Source organism: Mesocricetus auratus, unplaced genomic scaffold (assembly GCF_017639785.1).
Source record: "Mesocricetus auratus isolate SY011 unplaced genomic scaffold, BCM_Maur_2.0 Super-Scaffold_100047, whole genome shotgun sequence".
In the NCBI taxonomy this organism is placed as follows: domain Eukaryota; kingdom Metazoa; phylum Chordata; class Mammalia; order Rodentia; family Cricetidae; genus Mesocricetus; species Mesocricetus auratus.
The window spans coordinates 5,668,742-5,685,249 of record NW_024429224.1 but is presented as its reverse complement, the minus strand read 5'-3'; the positions used below and the strand labels follow the sequence as shown (position 1 = coordinate 5,685,249).

General features: G+C 42.5%; 1 protein-coding gene across 8 annotated transcripts in view; it reads left to right on the top strand.

Moving 5' to 3' along the window:
* Positions 1–16,508, top strand: part of Mapkap1 (MAPK associated protein 1) — a 218,349-nt gene that overhangs the window by 81,698 nt on the left and 120,143 nt on the right. The window lies entirely within an intron of this gene.

The window sequence follows — 16,508 nt, the reverse complement described above, 5'->3', positions numbered from 1 at the left end:
AATCAGTGTCAGATTGCTGTGTAGTACATATGTCAGGGCCATGGGCTCAGTCCTCAGCACCAGGAAGGAAAATCAAAGTGGTCATTGTTCCTGCTAAGAAGCAAGTTTGCCTATAGTGAAATCTGCTCCATAAAATCCTCCCGTTGTGTGTGAAAATGTGCAGCTCAGGAATGTTTACAGAGGATACTGACTGTCCGGCTCTTAGGCCTGCGCTTCTCTGCTGTGTTGCATGCGTCCCTGCTCTGTGAGATGGGGAGCTGGAATAAAACATGAGTATGTTAATGCAGCCTAGAGCCGATGTGGTGGTGATGATTACAATGCAGAGAAAGCATTTCTCATAACTGCTGTTGCCTACTGGAGCCTTTGAAACATCTGGACTTTTAATTGAAAAATAGTGTGGTGCTGTGCAAGGCAGACATGCTAAGTGAAGTCACTAATTTAGAATACAGAAATATAATTGATAAAGTGCTTTATTTACATTGTATTTAAGTATTCATACTTTGTTATGCTTTGTATAACAAGGAGTTACTGGGTTAAATTTTCATGAATGTAGACAATCTAAAATGAGATAAATTAAGCGAAAGCATTAGTAGAATTTTCTATTAAAGCCAGTGAACAGTTTCTTCCAGAAAAGTGTACACTTTTGCATTATTTGGGACATTTTAAGGATCCAAAGAGTTCAGGTGTCTGGTTTTGTGTTTTAAAAACTAGCTTTAGGTTTGGTAGCACCATTGCATTTTCTTGTTAGTTGCAATCATATCTTGGGGCGGGCTTTGTTGTTGTTGTTGCTTTGTTAAAAAAAAGTTTCCTGGCATAATGGTAAATGGTTCTAATGGCAGCATTATTGCCCAATAAACCAAAGCTTTCCCCACCTCTGGGGCAGGTTATCAGAGTCAGCCCAGGAGAGCAGAAGAGCTGGTGAAGGGCGTGCAATTAACCTTTGTCCTGCCTTCCAGCAGGGGAACTGACCCAGCAGCCTTCCGAGGAAATCCAATTTAATTTAAAATGAATTTGAAAAGACAAATTAGCCATATCTATTTTAATAAGATAAAATTCCCTACTCTGCCTGCATCTGGCTTAGTTAGGACCTCAAAGGAGATGAGACTGACTGAGCCTCAGGATGAACCTGAAGAAATAATGCCAGGGGACTAAGATAGACACCCTAGGGACCCAGCTGCACAGTGACTCTTGAGTTTCTGCAAGCCAGCAAGTCTGGGCTGCCCCTTTCTGCAGAGGATTGCAACCTGAGAAGCACCGTGGCCTCCTCAAACCCCTAGCCAACTTGAGGTTGATGCCACCAGTATTCTGCCGGCTCTTCAAGGGGCCAAATAATTATTTTCCTCCCTGGATGAGAGCACACTGGGGTACTGCCACTTGGGTAACCAGACTTAATAACAGAAAGGCCTCACAGTTACAGATTTATCTCTCCGTCTAAGAGTAGCTGTCCCTGTAGCCCATGAGTCAGTGTTGACTACTGCATGTGAAAACTAAAGAGAATATGCTGCCAGCTTTTTAAGGGGCTGAATGCTCCTTTGCATCTTAACCCCAGAAACAGGATTACAAACGCCTCTGCGCTCCCTGAATAACTGGAGCAACCTTCCTCTGTCCCTTTTCCTTTCTTGCCAGTGGTGATCCCCAGTTTTGAAGTTGTGGCTGCAGCACTTGTACCCTTTGCTAGATACTCTGTACTTCAGGTGTGAGATTCACCCAGGGATAGGGGGTTTACCCTGGGAGAACTTAACACTCTCTGTCTCGTAAGGAATTTGGAGTAGCCTACATGACAATATTCCTCAGCACCAAGACGATCTTCATCAGACTTTGGGGTAAATTAAACGAAGTCATGTGTAGCAAATACTGGTACTCTGGGCTAGATGCCCAACTAGTGGTGGTGAGCAGTGGCAGAGAGCTAAATGGGATCTGTATACAGTAAGGCCTGTGTCCTTCCTGGCAGCCTTCTTGTGCAGCTTTGTACATTTCCTGATTTCACAGGGTGATAGGCAAACAGCTCTTCTTATTACTCAGTTTTTATTTTGTTTTGTAGAGGCAGGGTTTCACTGTGTAGCCTAAGCATGCCTGGACCTCACTGAAAGCCAGGCTAGCCTTAAATTTGCAGTGGTCATCCTGCCTCTGCTCTACCTCTGGAGCGTTGAGATTACAGTTATGCACCAGCACACTTGGCTGTCTTTCAGTGCTCAGCACTAACTGGCCTCAGCACTCATGGGCCCTACTCTCCCCTCCTTTATAAACAGTTTCCTGCCTCTTGGAGACTGCTGAAGACTTGCTGGATTTTTGGATACTACTTTGTGTTTATAAATTTTGTGTATAACTCCAAGTGATTGTCAGTGCATTCTAGATCTGTAATAATAATTTGCTTTCTCTTTTTCTTGCTGATTTTGTTTCTGGGCATTTATAAACTATTAGATGAAAATCTTCAGTTGGCCACTTAATGCTTGTATTTTCCTGTGGAAAGCATAATATGTTTTCTTTGTGGTTGCTGAGTTGTAGGTTCTTTGTGTGGCTTTTTCTTGCACAGAGGAGACCCACCCCATATCACACATATGCATTTTGAGGATGAAAGTGAATGTCATAATTGGAAAAATGTAAGGCCATTTATTTCCATTTTGTCTGATGTTTTTACATTGTTTGCTAGGAGGTGCATTAGGGACTTGAATTAATTATAATTACTGAAGAGACATAAACTGATTGAGCAAATAAAGTAGTAAGCCCGTTTATGCCAGGGTTGTCTAATTATAGCCCAATTTTGGATAAGCTGTGTGTGCTTGAAAGATTAATTTTAAAAGGTTCTTAGGACTTACTAAATAACGATTCAGTAAAATGTTTGAACCCTGTCAATGAAGAACATCAAGTCCCACAGTGTTAGAGTATGGTTAGGGTAGCCTAGCACCACATAGCACAGATATGTGGGTCTTGTAGACCAGTTCAATCAAGGAAATGATAGAACTTAGGTTAAAGAATTTTATAGTGTTTACCCAACTGAAACTCTACACAGCATGTGTCTAGGTTATTTACTTCACTGGTTTTCTAGCTCTGTTCTGAAGTGCTTCACTGTCTTTGAAATTCAGTTGTTCATGGAGTAATTGGGAGGGTTGTGCCAAAGTTCCCCTATAGTTGAGGATTATGGTGATGGCCAATTGTAACCTTTGCCAGAGCTCCTCTGTCTAGTAATGGAGCCAAGCATTTGTTCTCTGTTCAGTTTTAGTGTTGAAAGTTGGTATTAAATCTTAAAAAGACTCATTATGCTATGAAAATTGATAGAGTTTAAAACATGTAACTCTTCTTTATGGTCTTAAAAACCCCCATTTTTACCTTTAAAGCATATTGATTTTATTATATAAATGATTTAATAATAAAGAGATCTCTAAACTTATGCTAGGTGATGGGGCTGAGTTCATGCAAATTACCTTTCCCTGATAGTATCATCATTATCGAAGCCATTGTTTGTATAATTAAGTGCAAAGTGCTGTGTAGCATTGTATGGTCAAAGAATCCCACAATGGCTATGAAAATCCAAAACGGACACTTTGCATGCTGTAAAGATGGCTTTAACGTGGCTGGCTTGTGCCTGTGAGCACACATCCTAGGACGTGCTGTAGGCATCACCAGGTCACGTAAGAAGAGAACACTGGCTCTGTGTTGCTTGTGCCTCCCTTTGCTTAGAGAGATATTTTGTCCAGAAATCTGCTTGACCTTAACAGCAGCTTAGACCACAGGAAGAAGAGTCACAGACTGCAATAGTCTCAGGAGCAGAGCTCTTGCAGGAGAGACACCAAGCACCAACCCAAGGCCTCTGTGCAGAGCTGCACCCAGCCTCACCAAGGCCTAACACAGGCTTCAGTTTTGCTTTAGAGTGCCATCATTTTGAAATAGGTATCCTCACTTTCAGAGAGGTTGCAGTCTTGCTCATTGTTGTGCAGCTCAAAGTTAACAAGTCCAAAGTACAGACTGGTCCTTTGTCTTGCACTGAGGAGCCTAACATTGTTGATGTGATGATTCCACAGCATGGTAGACACTGATGGTATCAAGAAGTATGTTCTTCATTAATTTTGGGAAGAATTACTGCTGTTCCTGTTAACAGTTTGAGAACGCTTTCAGGTTTCCCCTCATGCTTTCCCGTTCTTTGTGAAATGTTTATCCTATATTTGAACATGAGTGACTGCTGTTTTTCCAGTTGATACATATTTTTAAATTTTTGCTTTATTGGATGGGCTTGGTGGCACATGCCTTTAATTCCAGCACTTGGGAGGCAGAGGCAAGCAGATCTTTGAGTTTGAGGCCAGCTGCTTTACAGAGCTAGCCAGGCTAGCTAGGCCTACATAGTAAGACTTTGTCTAGAAAAAAAAAAGCTGTATTATTACTTTGTGTGTGGTGCTAGGGAGCTTGTGGGGGACACCACATGTGTATGGAGGTCAGGGGACAACCTCCAGGAATCAGTTCTCTCTTTCAATCGTGGTTCCCAGGATCAAACTCATGTTGTCAGGCTTATGCAGAAAACACCTATGTCCACTGAGTCATTTGCTAACTTAAATTATTTAAGTTTATTGCTCGAACAAGAAAGTTTTTTTTTTTTTTTAAATTTACGAGACAGGGTTTCTCTGTATTGTTTCGGAGGTCCAGCCCGGCCTCGAACTCACAGAGATCCGCCTGCCTCTGCCTCCCGAGTGCTGGGATTAAAGGCGTGCGCCACCACCGCCTGGCGAACAAGAAAGTTTTTAAAAACAGTGGTGTTAGACTTTTTTCTTAGAAGGATCAGAGCATCAAAATATTTTGAATAGAGAATATTTTTCCTGAGAGCAACAACTTGCTTTCCTAGTTCCTGTCTAGGACTATAGATTTACATTTGCTCTAATGTTGCTTTTTCTGTGCTATCTTGTCCTTTTGAATAGGTTGTGGTCTGGTGTACTCCACGGTACTGACTAGCTGGGGTGGCATTAGGTTTTTGTTTGGTTGGTTTTGTGTGTTTTGAGTTTTGGTCGTGGGTGTTTAAAGCAGTAGTGGTAGGCTTGTCCAGATATCATTAGGCTAGAACTAAGACTAGTGGGCAAACAAACACTGCAGGAAGACTTTATTCAATAGAGAGAAACATTTAACCACCAAGACTGTCCCTGGGAGTAAGGCAGAAGGCTTGCTTCAGCAGGTGGCAGGGTCATGTCAGTGTGGTTTCAGGGGAGGCTGTGGGACACCATGTTCTGAGTGGGTTTTAAAGGGGGTGCCCAGAAGGTGTTCAAGAGTTCTAGGTCTACAGATGTCAATAAAAACTTTTAGGTCTGTGATTATAAAGTAGGAAAACATACAGCAAACGTAGTGGACAGTGAGCATTTTATGAACCTAAAGGTAGTTAAGACAGAAGTGAGTGCTTCTATGTGTAATTTTATCAGGCTCTCTGTACAACCCCATTAGGGCTGTTATTATCCATGCTTTTAAAATCATGTGTTTATGCACTGTAGGTTTTGTGTGTTCTTGTGCATGTGTGTGGAGGGTAGAGGCTGACTCTGGTTCCTTCCTCTGTTGCTTTCATTTCATTTATTTATTTATTTACGTACTTACTTATTTTCTTTAGCCAGGCTTTCTCGCTGAACCTGGAGCTCCTTGATGGCTAGATTAGTTAGCCATATTGCACTTTGCCACTATGTCCAACTTTCTCTTGTTGTTTATTTGAGACAGGTCTCACTATACAGCTTTGGTTGACCTAGACCTTGCTTGAGGACCAGACTGGCCTCGAACTCACAGAGATCTGCGTGCTTCTGTCGCCCAGGTGCTGGGATTAAAGCCATGTGCCACCATGCCTGGTCCAATGCCTAGCAACATTACATGGGTTCTGAAGATCCAAACTCAGGTTCTCATGCTTTGTGGATGAGGAAATCATGACTCAAAAAGCTTACGTTGCTGAAGGCCAGACTGCAGTGGCACTGTGTGCAGGTGTAAGTTACAACCTGTGTTTTTCTCTCACCACGACACTGCACACTCTGCTCCCCCCCCCCAGCTTCTGTTATGATGGCAAAGATCCGAGAGGCACCAGATCAGAACTTGACCTTGTTAAAGAAGGAGTGACAGTTGACGTTCTTCATAATAAAAGCTTAATGTAACCAAGGTTGGTGATTCAGAGGGACTTAATGAGATTTTGTCAATTTTATTTTAAGCTTGTCAGAAAATACAGTGTCCAGTGACAAACTGTAGAAATGTTTTTGACAAATTAACTTGACTACAGGTGCCAGATCAGGGAAATGTTAATTTAATAGCCTTTAAGCAGTCCAGATTTATTGAGGGTTAAGATAGCAGTACAAAGCCAACTCCATAGCTCTGAATGGATTTGTCATAGAATTTTATACAAAATCTATTCATATTCATTGCTACTATTTTGAATGTAAAAAAAATGAGTTCATTTTCTGAGCCCATAAATTTGTGGTGTTTAGAAGTTTTTCCTCCATTATATACAACCTCTTTATTTCTCATAATTAGATAATCTGATTTATGCTGGATTTTGTTTGAAAATCTTACTTCTCTTCAAATGGAAGCTATTAAATGTCCCTAGAGAAGTGAGCATTTGAGAGTATCTGATCACACCTGGCATCTATAAAATACAGAAACTTTCTGTGTCTGTTGAGGAGGTTAAGGAGAAAGGTGTCAGCATAATGGCACTGCAGTCATTCCTTAAACAGAATATTTCCTTTCAAAGGCTACAAATAACCTTTCTATCAATTTGCATTATTATGTTGTCTGGATACACTGATACATCTATTTCTGCATTAAAAATGCATATAATGATCTGCTTATACAATTGTGACTAATAGAATAATGTTGCCTGCTTTTTGTCTCTTTAATTGCAGAAGCCAAGCTGTCTGTCCTTTCTGTTTTCTTCCTTTGTCAGAGAAATTGAACACTTAGCAACAGTTTGGATATGTTATTCAATTTGTTATTGGAAACATTGATATTAAGTAGCCCTGCTAACTGAGCCTTTCTTTCTTAAGTCTTAGTTCAGTTGACTCACTTGATGTGGGTAGTTCCTAATTGAAGATTATTTTAAGCATGCCATGTTGCACAAACTTGTAATCCCAGCAGCATACAGGAAGAAAAGGTAGGAAGATCACATGTCTGAGGCCTGCCAGGGCTACATAGTGAATCCCTCTCTCAAAAAGTGTGTGTGTGTGTGTGTGTGTGTGTGTGTGTGTGTGTGTGTGTGTGTGTGTGTGTGTGTGTGTGTGTGTGTGTGTAGAGGGGGCTAGGCTTAGAGAGATGTCTCAGCAGTTAAAGAGCACTGGCTACTGTCCCAGAAGACCTAGGTTTGATTCCAGATACTCACATGATAGCTCACAACTCCAGTTTGAGGGAATCCGGTGTCCTCTTCTGGCCCCCTCAGGCACCAAGCACACATACATACAGGCAAACACAAAATAAATACAGGGTTTTGTTGTTGTTCTCTTTTTGTTTTGGGGTTTTTTGTTTGTATGTTTTCGTTTTTGAGATAGGTTTTCTCTATGTAGACCAGGCTGACCTTGAATTTGGAGAGATCTGCCTGCCTCTGCCTCCTGAGTGCTGGAATTAAAGGTGTATACCACACCTAGTTTAACATAAAATTATTTTTTAAAAGATTATTTGAAACTGAGCATCATCTGTTGTTCTTTCTGCTTTCTCTATTTTGGAAACTATGAAGTGTATAATCTTGAAATTTTATGATAGGCAATGATAGGTTATATAATAGTATATTTAGGTTATATATTATTTTAGTTAATGAGACATATGGGCAAAGATACAGTATGAATGGATTAATCCATTATCATGTTCAGTGTTATACATTTCAGTTAGTGTTATTTGCATTCCATGTGATAGATTATTTTAAACTTTACATATTTAGATTGGAAAAACTAGTTATTAATTAGATGGCATTGGTTCATAATATTATTCTCTTGATAGGCTTGAAAATGATTTCAAAAGAATGCGCTTTTCCAATGTATCATAAGATACACAGACTCACATCCCTTGACTCAGTAATCTACACCTGGAATAGATACATATTTATAGCAAAGAATGTTGGAGAGAATAGAGCTTACAATAGTGGGATGTTTAAAATGTTCACTGTGTAAACTACAGTGTAGTGAAGTGTCTTAAATCATTATCCTCACCTGCTATGTGTCAGGTCCTGTGTTATGTGCAGGAGGCATTTCAGAGATGAGAGTGGTCTACATTGTCAGAGGCAGTCTGTTCATGTGGGATAAGAAAGAAGTGGGAAATGTGAGGAGTGTGTGCAAGCTAACCCTGCACCTCTGCGGTACCTCAGGCCCAAGGAGATGATCCCTCTCTGAAATTCTCACTTGAGCTAAGAAGGCAGAGGTAGATACAAAACTAACAAACAAACAAAAACCAGTGAAGTGTAAGGTTGTGACAACTGAATTGGTAGGAAGCAGAGAAGAGTTATTTTGGACCTTCTCTTCTTGAAAGAGAAGATACTTGAGTTCAGGGGCAGAGGAAAACCTTCATTCCTTGGTCAGTGATTGTGATGTAGATGAAGTAGATTCCAGTGAAGAAGTGGAGATTTTGAGGCGTGTCTGAGGTTAGCTAGCAGTAGAGCTGGATTCAACCCTGGACCAGCTCCATTCTGAATTGTTGCTGTGTGTTGTAGCAGTGAGGCTCTGGGCCTGGCTGACCAGTCAGTTAGCTGCCATGCTGAGGCAGTAGAGCTACAGTGTGTTTCTGTCTGGTGTGAGCTGTGGTTTAAGGGAATTTTCTCATTGTAGGCAGGAAGGAGGTTGGGCTGTTTCCTGAGGCAAGGCAGTTGGAATGCTGCTGTTCTGGTATGGCCTAGAGATGGTGCAGCTTTTGTCTGGTCCAGTGCCACAAGGAAGGACGAGCAAGGTTTGAGAGATATTTCGGGGGCAATGGTATAGAAGATGGGGCAAGAAAGAGGTGTAGCAGCTCCTAGCCTGTGTGACCTAGTCATCCAGTAGGTAGGTACAAAAAGCCTTGTGAGTGCCCAGATGACAGGAGAGCTGAGAACCCTGGCTGGATGGGAAGTTCCCGCAGCATTTCCAGAGCCCTCAGTTGGAGGCCTGAGATCTGAGCTTCAACCCGCTCCCTGTGGGCTGCCCTTGTGCTGAGGAAGTACTCTTCTGTTGCCTCAGATCTGTGCCCTAGGCTTTGCCTTCTTTCCCTTGCTGGGGCTGTTGTGGAGAGCATGGATCCGCTTCACATCTGTTGACTGACTGTAAGTCGTTATTAAAAAAACAAGATTAAGTTACATGTTTAGAAATAACTTGTCTATGTGTGTGCATTTGTTTGTGGCACAGTGTGTCTGAAGGACAAAATCAGGGAGTCTATTCAGTTCTTTTACTATGTGGGTCCCAAGTCATCAGGTTTGGCAGCAAGTGCCTTTTCCTGCTTGGACATCTCACCAACTGGGTTCATTGCTTTTTATTTTTCTTTAATAAAAATTATTTAACTCTGGACCTTGCTTATGCTAGGAGAGTGCTGCTTTAGAGCTATAGTCCTAGCCTACATAGTGTCTTCCTAGTAAATATTTGCTTAATGCCTTAACATGGCTTGCATTTCCAACACGGAACTTTGTTCTCTTACCTTATGCCCTTAGTCTTGTGTGGTAGTTACTCTTGCTCTTTTTATCTCCTTTTTGTTGTTGTTTATAATCATGGAATTTTGTTTCTAATTGTAAACATAGTATTCATTATAGAAAGCACAAAACAAAAAATTAAAGTCACTCATAAGTGAGTGTCTCAAAAAGAACCTCTGCCTCACCTCTGTTGTACTGATTGTACACAAGACAGTCAGTGACAGTGGCTTCTTCCTGGACTCATGACTCTATGACAGAGCATGACTGTTTCCTAAGATGCCACCACCAACCTCTCCCAGGGTGACTGCCTCTGGGCTCTCTTGGCAGCCTTTATATTTTCCTTCTTAGGGTGCTCACTACTGTGCAGCCGGGAGACTGCTGAAGGGATGCTTAGCACTGTGTTCATTAGACTTGGTCCCAGCATGTGTTACAGTGGGTATTTGTTGAATGCATGAGAGAGGAGAAAAGTACTGCCAAACCCTTTCCCCGTGAAGCCCTCTCTTGTGTTCTAATTATGGCTTTATCTCCCCAGTCTCGTATTGGGGAGCACCTAAATTGCTATGTGACATGAGCTTTGTTTATTGCTAGTTGCTTTCTAATAGTTAGATGTTAGGCCTCTGGAATATTGCTTTCTTGTTGCATGATGAATACTTTTAATCCTTTGGTCACCTTATTTTTTTATAAGTTAATTACTTTCTATTATGTTGATGGATTGTTTTATGTTTTAGATGATTTTCTCTAAATCGTGCAACACAGGGACTCTTAGTTGAGCTCACTGCCATCACCTGGAGCTTTTTCAGAGGAGCCTCCTCATTAAAATAGATAATTTCAGGGTTTGTACAAGGCACTTTACCAGGACGGAATTAGAAGATTAAAATGATGAAGTGTTTCACTCATTTGCTAAGCATCTCTGTATTTATTCTGATTTCATATGAAATGAGCAGGGTTAACAGCTGCTGGGTTTCCTAACCCAGTGATTGCCCTGCAGAGGGATCCCTGGGGTCTTAGTCCCTATCTGTCCTAGAGTTGCCCCTCAGATCTAGATCTTTCTGTAGGAGGCTGCTCCAAGTGGAGCTTTTGTTGTGTTTATGAGGACAAAGGGAAAGAGAGAAGGTGAGCTGCAGAGAATGGGCTTGGAAGCACCTGCACTGACTGAGGGCGGGAAGCGGTTGATATTAAGAACAGTGGCTTTGAAGTTAAGATGGTTCAGGTTGAACTGTGGTTCTTCCATGTGACCGGAATGTAAGGGTAATGGTAGAAGCCTCTCTTGGAGTTAGGCTGAAAGTTAAATGAGATAGAGCCAAAGCAATAAACAGATCTGTTCTTACTAGAATAGTCAGTATTCTTTCTAGAGCTTGTGACTGTCACTTTGGACCCCATGTGATCACGAAGTCAAAATGGATCTGAAATCAAAAACATCTAATAAGCTGTTCTGCACTGAGGAAGCGTGTTACAGTTTGTGAAGTAGATTCACATTGTCTCCCCAGTGGGTCTCCTCACCTTGAGCTGTCAGTTCCGTGGCCCCTCAGCTGTAGCTCTGCAGAAGGAGGAGGAAGATGTGAGGATAAAAAGGGAAAGCAGTAGGCTGGCAAGATGGCTCAGCGAGGAAAAAGCAAGAGCAGTAAAAGCAATAGACTGGTCTAATGAGGAAGGTGGTGTGAGTGTGTGTGTGTGTGTGTGTGTGTGTGTGTGTGTGTGTGTGTGTGTGTGTGTCTGTCTGTCTGTCTGTCTGTCTGTCTGTCTGTAAAGGGGGTTTATTTGAACAGTTTACAGGCTGTGGTAAGGATAGTTCAACAGGGGCTTTTTCGCAATGGAAAAGCCAAGAGTTCAGAAGTTGTTTGGTCCACAAGACTGGATGTCTTAGCAGTGCCAGTCTGCTGCTTGAGCCTAGAGGAATCCTGGAGAGCTGCTGTTTTCAGTCGACTTTGGAGTCTGCTCAGCGACAGGTAATAGACTTTCCAGTAGGAATGAGGGAAAGCTGGCCAAAACAAGGCTTCCATCCTCCATGTCCTTTTATGTGGTCTGCACTAAAAGGAGGAGCCCAGAATTAGGGTGAGTCTTTCCATCTCAGAATCCAGTTAGGAAGAATCCCTCAGCTAGGCCTTGGTAGTACATGTCTTTAATCCCAGCACTCTGGCTTAGTTCTAGGACAGCTTGGGCTACACAGAAAAAACCCTGACTGTAAAAAAGAAAACTCCCTCAATGATGTGTGCAGAAGTTTAGATTTTAGCTTCAGATTCCCACTGCAGTCCAGTTGACGACCAAGACTAGCCATCACACCCCCCCAGAAAGGTCCACTGTTATTAGTTCACCCTCTGCCTGCCTCAATATCAGCATATTTTCTGGAGAAGCCTTGCTTAGCCATTGCAGTTATTATTTTTAAGCTGAAAAGCATGCAGGAGTGTACATGTATACACAGGCCATGCCTATAAAAAAAGACAAGAAACACTATAGAGAATTGACTTTGTTATTACTTGATACATCTAGACTTGGGGATCAGTCACTTGATCTGATGTTCATTGTTGGGTTGGAAGAGAAGTAACATTTATGTAACGTGTTTTAAACCAACTTCATCTTACTTTCCTTATTCAGGTTCTGACTCTTTGTATCTTAAAATGTTAGAATTAAAAAGTGAAACCATATGATTGGCTAAATCTGTTTCCTTGTATGATCAGGAAACAGACCAATGAAAAAGGGCAAGAGGGAGGGAAAAAATGAAGATTTTTTTATCATTTTTTATTTTAATTTTAAATAGCTTGTTTTACATGTCAATCCCAGTTCCCTCTCCCTCCCCTCCTCCCGCACTCCCCTTCTCCCCTCCCTCCCACACTATTGCCAAATCCTTCCCCATAGGGGATATCTAGAGTCTGTCATTTTACTCTTGGTAGGGTCCAGGAACTCCCCTAAGAGTCCAGGCTGAGAGAGCATCTCTCTTTGTGCTATAGGCACACGAAGACAGTTTGTATACCAGGGATAGACACTGATCCACAGCTCAGAGCCCCATAGGTTGCCCAGGCCTTCTCACTGACACTCACATTTGGGGGGTCCAGATCAGTCCCATGCTGGCCTCCCCACTGTCGGTCTGGGGTCCAAGAGCTCTCACCTGTTCAGATCAGCTGTCTCTGCTGGTTTTGCCAGCCCATTCTTTGCCAATTTGCTCATCACTCCTCTCTCTCTGTCACTGGGTTCCTTGGGTTCAGTTCAGTGATTAATTGTGTGTTTGCCTCTGCTTCCATCAGTCACAGGATGAAGGCTCCCGGATGGTTATAGACATCAAGTTCATTATCAGGGATGGGCATTCGAGGTGGTCCCTCCACTATTGCTTAGCTTGCCAATTGGTGTTATCCCTTTAGATCACTCGAGGTCACTCTGGTGCCTGATCTGTCTTCGAACCTATGATTCCCTCTTCCCCCTATTCTACCCCCACCCCCTCAACTTCCTGTTCCCCCATGACCAACTCCCTTCCTTTTCACCCCCTCTCTTCTTCCCAGGTCCCACTCCCCCCCACCCCTTGCCGTGTTCCCCATCCATTCAGAGGGTCTTGTCTCCATCCTCTTCTCTTGGGTACTATGGATATATGCATATCTTTTAGGTTCTTTCCTGTTTCCCAGACTCTCTATCTGTGGAAGTGCAGACTGGCACTATCCTGATCCATGTCTAAAATCCATATATGAGTGAGTACATACCATGTTTGTCTTTTTGCGACTGGGTTACCTCACTCAGGATGGTTTCTTCCAGTGCTATCCATTTCCCTGCAAATTTCAAGATTCCATTGTTTTTTTCTGCTGAGTAATACTCCATTGTGTAAATGTACCACATTTTCTCTATCCACTCTTCAGTTGAGGGGCATCTAGGTTGCTTCCAGGCTCTGGCTATTACAAATAATGCTGCTATGAACATAGTGGAGCAGATGCCCTTGTTGTATGAACCTGCCTCATTTGGATAAATGCCTAAGAGTGGAATTGCTGGGTCTAGTGGTAGATTAATTCCCATTTTCCTGAGGAATCTCCATACTGATTTCCAAAGAGGCTGTATGAGTCGGCACTCCCACCAGCAGTGGAGGAGTGTTCTCTCTCTCCACATCCTCTCCAGCATAAATTGTCTTCGGTGTTTTTGATTCTAGCCATTCTGACAGGAGTAAGATGGTATCTCAGAGTTGTTTTGATTTGCATTTCCCTGATGGCTAAGGATGTTGAGCACTTTCTTAAGTGTCTCTTGGCCATTTTAGCCTCCTCTACTGAGAATTCTCTATTTAGCTCTGTACCCCACCTTTCAAGTGGATCCTTTGGTGTTTTGGAGACTTGTTTCTTGAGTTTGTACTAACCCTACATCTGACAGAGGGCTAATCTCCAAAATTTACAAAAAAATGAAGATTTATTGAATGCCCCAATAGGCATTTGGGCCATTTAACAGTGTTTTGTTTGTTCATTTGATATTTAATGTAAGCGGGGATAAAGTTCTACAATGCCAACCAGGCAGATCTCAAATTCCTAGGCTTAAGGATTCTCCTACCAATTACCTGTGACTGGAGACAGTTGCCAGCATGTCTTGACTAACAGTTCCTTTTAGAGGGTCTTTAGGGTGCCAGACACAGTGCTAGGCATTGTGTAGGGAGCAAGAAGCAAAGAGACAGTGTCACTGCTCGTGTGGAAAAGGCACATACTGAAGATGAACATAAATAAAGGTGTCATCTTCAATTGTTAAGGGGTGCAAAGGAAATGAGTGGGGTACTCATGAGAGTCTCATCATTATCATTTTACATGTGAAGAACAGAATCCCAGAGAGACTTAGTAACATGGCCAAGAGCACTCATCAAAGGATGACAAGGGATAGAGCACAGCCTTCCAGATGTAATCATTTGTGCCCAGTACCCAGTAATGTCTTCAGAGTAAGAGATGCAGACAAAGTATACACAGATGTGTGTTCAGACACACATCCTGGGAGCATATCCAGGCCAAGGAGGCAAAATCCTGATGGGCAGGCAAGGGATTTGGCATTGGGTGATGATGGAAGAGGTAGGTGGGTATGAGATCTGTCAGACAGTGCTGTGAGAGTTTGAGCTTTATTCATTGTCATTTACTCACTAGAAAAAATTGAAGAGGATTGTAATGTTATTGTGTCAAGTCCCTCCCTCATACTGCAAATCAAAAAGAAAACCAGGATAAAGAGTACATTGCTGGTGTGCATGCATTTGGGGAAGCGTGTGTGTGTGTATGTATGCACATGGAATGGTTTTCTATATACCATTACATTGTAGCTATTTAACAGCTTCTCTGTGGCTGTAACTTGCATTATGATAGATGGTGTGGAGTGTCCTGTCGTGTATTAATTGACCACTTGTATTTCTTCTCCAGAGAAATGTCTGCTCAAATCCTCTGCCAATATCTTAATCGAATTATGTTTTATATTGCATTGTGAGAGTTTTCAGCATGTTCAAAATGGTACTCCCTTAGCAGATAAATGGATTGCAACTCTTTCTGACCTCCCCTTTTAAAATTTTTTTTAATTTAAATTAGAAACAGTGTCAATCCCAGATCCTCCCTCCCCTCCTCCCCTGCTACCTACTAATCCCCCATCCCCCCACCCAATCCCCACTCTGCTTCTCAGGGAGGGTGAGGCTCTCCATGGGGGAATCTCCAAAATCTGCCATATCATCCGGGGCAGGGCTTAGGCCCTCCCCCATGTGTCTAGGATGAGAGAGCATCCCTCCATGTGGAATGGGCTCCCAAAGTCCATTTGTATTCCAGGGACAAATATTTCTTCCCCGTCTATGGGTCACCTTTCCATGTTCTTGACAGTATTTTTCGGGGGAACACATTTTAAAATTTTTGAAAACTTGATTTATTTTTGTTGTTTATACTTTGTGTCATTTAAAGAAAGTAGTGCCTGATTCAAAGTCATGAAGACTTATCATACTGTGAGTTTTATATTTTTACCTCTTACATTTGAATCTTTGTATATGCTGAGGTAGGAATGCAAATTCATCCTTTTTTATGTTGCTCTTTGGTCGTCCCACTATTGTTTGCTGTAAAGACCATGCTTCTCCATTGAAGCACGGATTTATAGTAGCTGTCCTAGACCTTTCTAGTGGAGTAGAGCGACAGTAGAAGGAGAAAGGACCTGGGACATGAGAAGCTAGTGTGCTGGTGGCACCAGCTGCTGCAACGAGGAGGCTGCTGTTGTAACTCGGGGTAGGAGGGAATGGGGGGGGCCGTAAAACGCACCAGTATAAACTTCAACTGTCTGTGCTCTTTTTCCCTTATGATGTTACGAATAAGTTAAGACTGTGAGCCCAGAGGGCCAAGCTCTAGTCACTGCTGGGGGAGTGGTGTGTCCCAGGGCCATGTAGAACAGGGCAGGAGACGGTTTGGAACTAAGTGGAACAGGATTTTTTTTTTTTTCAAGAAAAGAGGGAATCATAGTTTGGAAGTGTTAGTGGGGAAAAGACAACCTACATGACCTCCTCACCTTGAGGTTTGGGGATTATGAAAAAGAAGACTGAAGAGCAGGACGTGGTGGAATGTGCTTATAACAGCAGCCAAAGCATGAGTGTCGTGAGTTTGAAGCCACCATGGGCAGCAGGGCAACTTAGGAGATACAGAGAGGAAGAGAAGAGAGGTAGGGAGTCCTAATGTTTTAAGAGAAGGGCACAGGAGGTATGCTCTCCCCATACAGATATTTGCTTACGGCACAGAAGTAGAAAGAAGAATGTTTGAAAAGCAGCTTGGCTGTGTTGCTGACTAGTTACACTCCAGATAGTGAAAAGGAGGATGCAGAGAGAAGAGGGCCGAGTATGTGGAAGCAATCGGAGTGCACAGAGTCATGTGGGTATAGCAGTAAGAGAAGATCAGGCGCCCTTGAACTTGTGTGGCACTTAAGTAAGCAGGTGCACTGCCCGATGGAGTTAGTTCCCTAAGTCTTAGACACATAG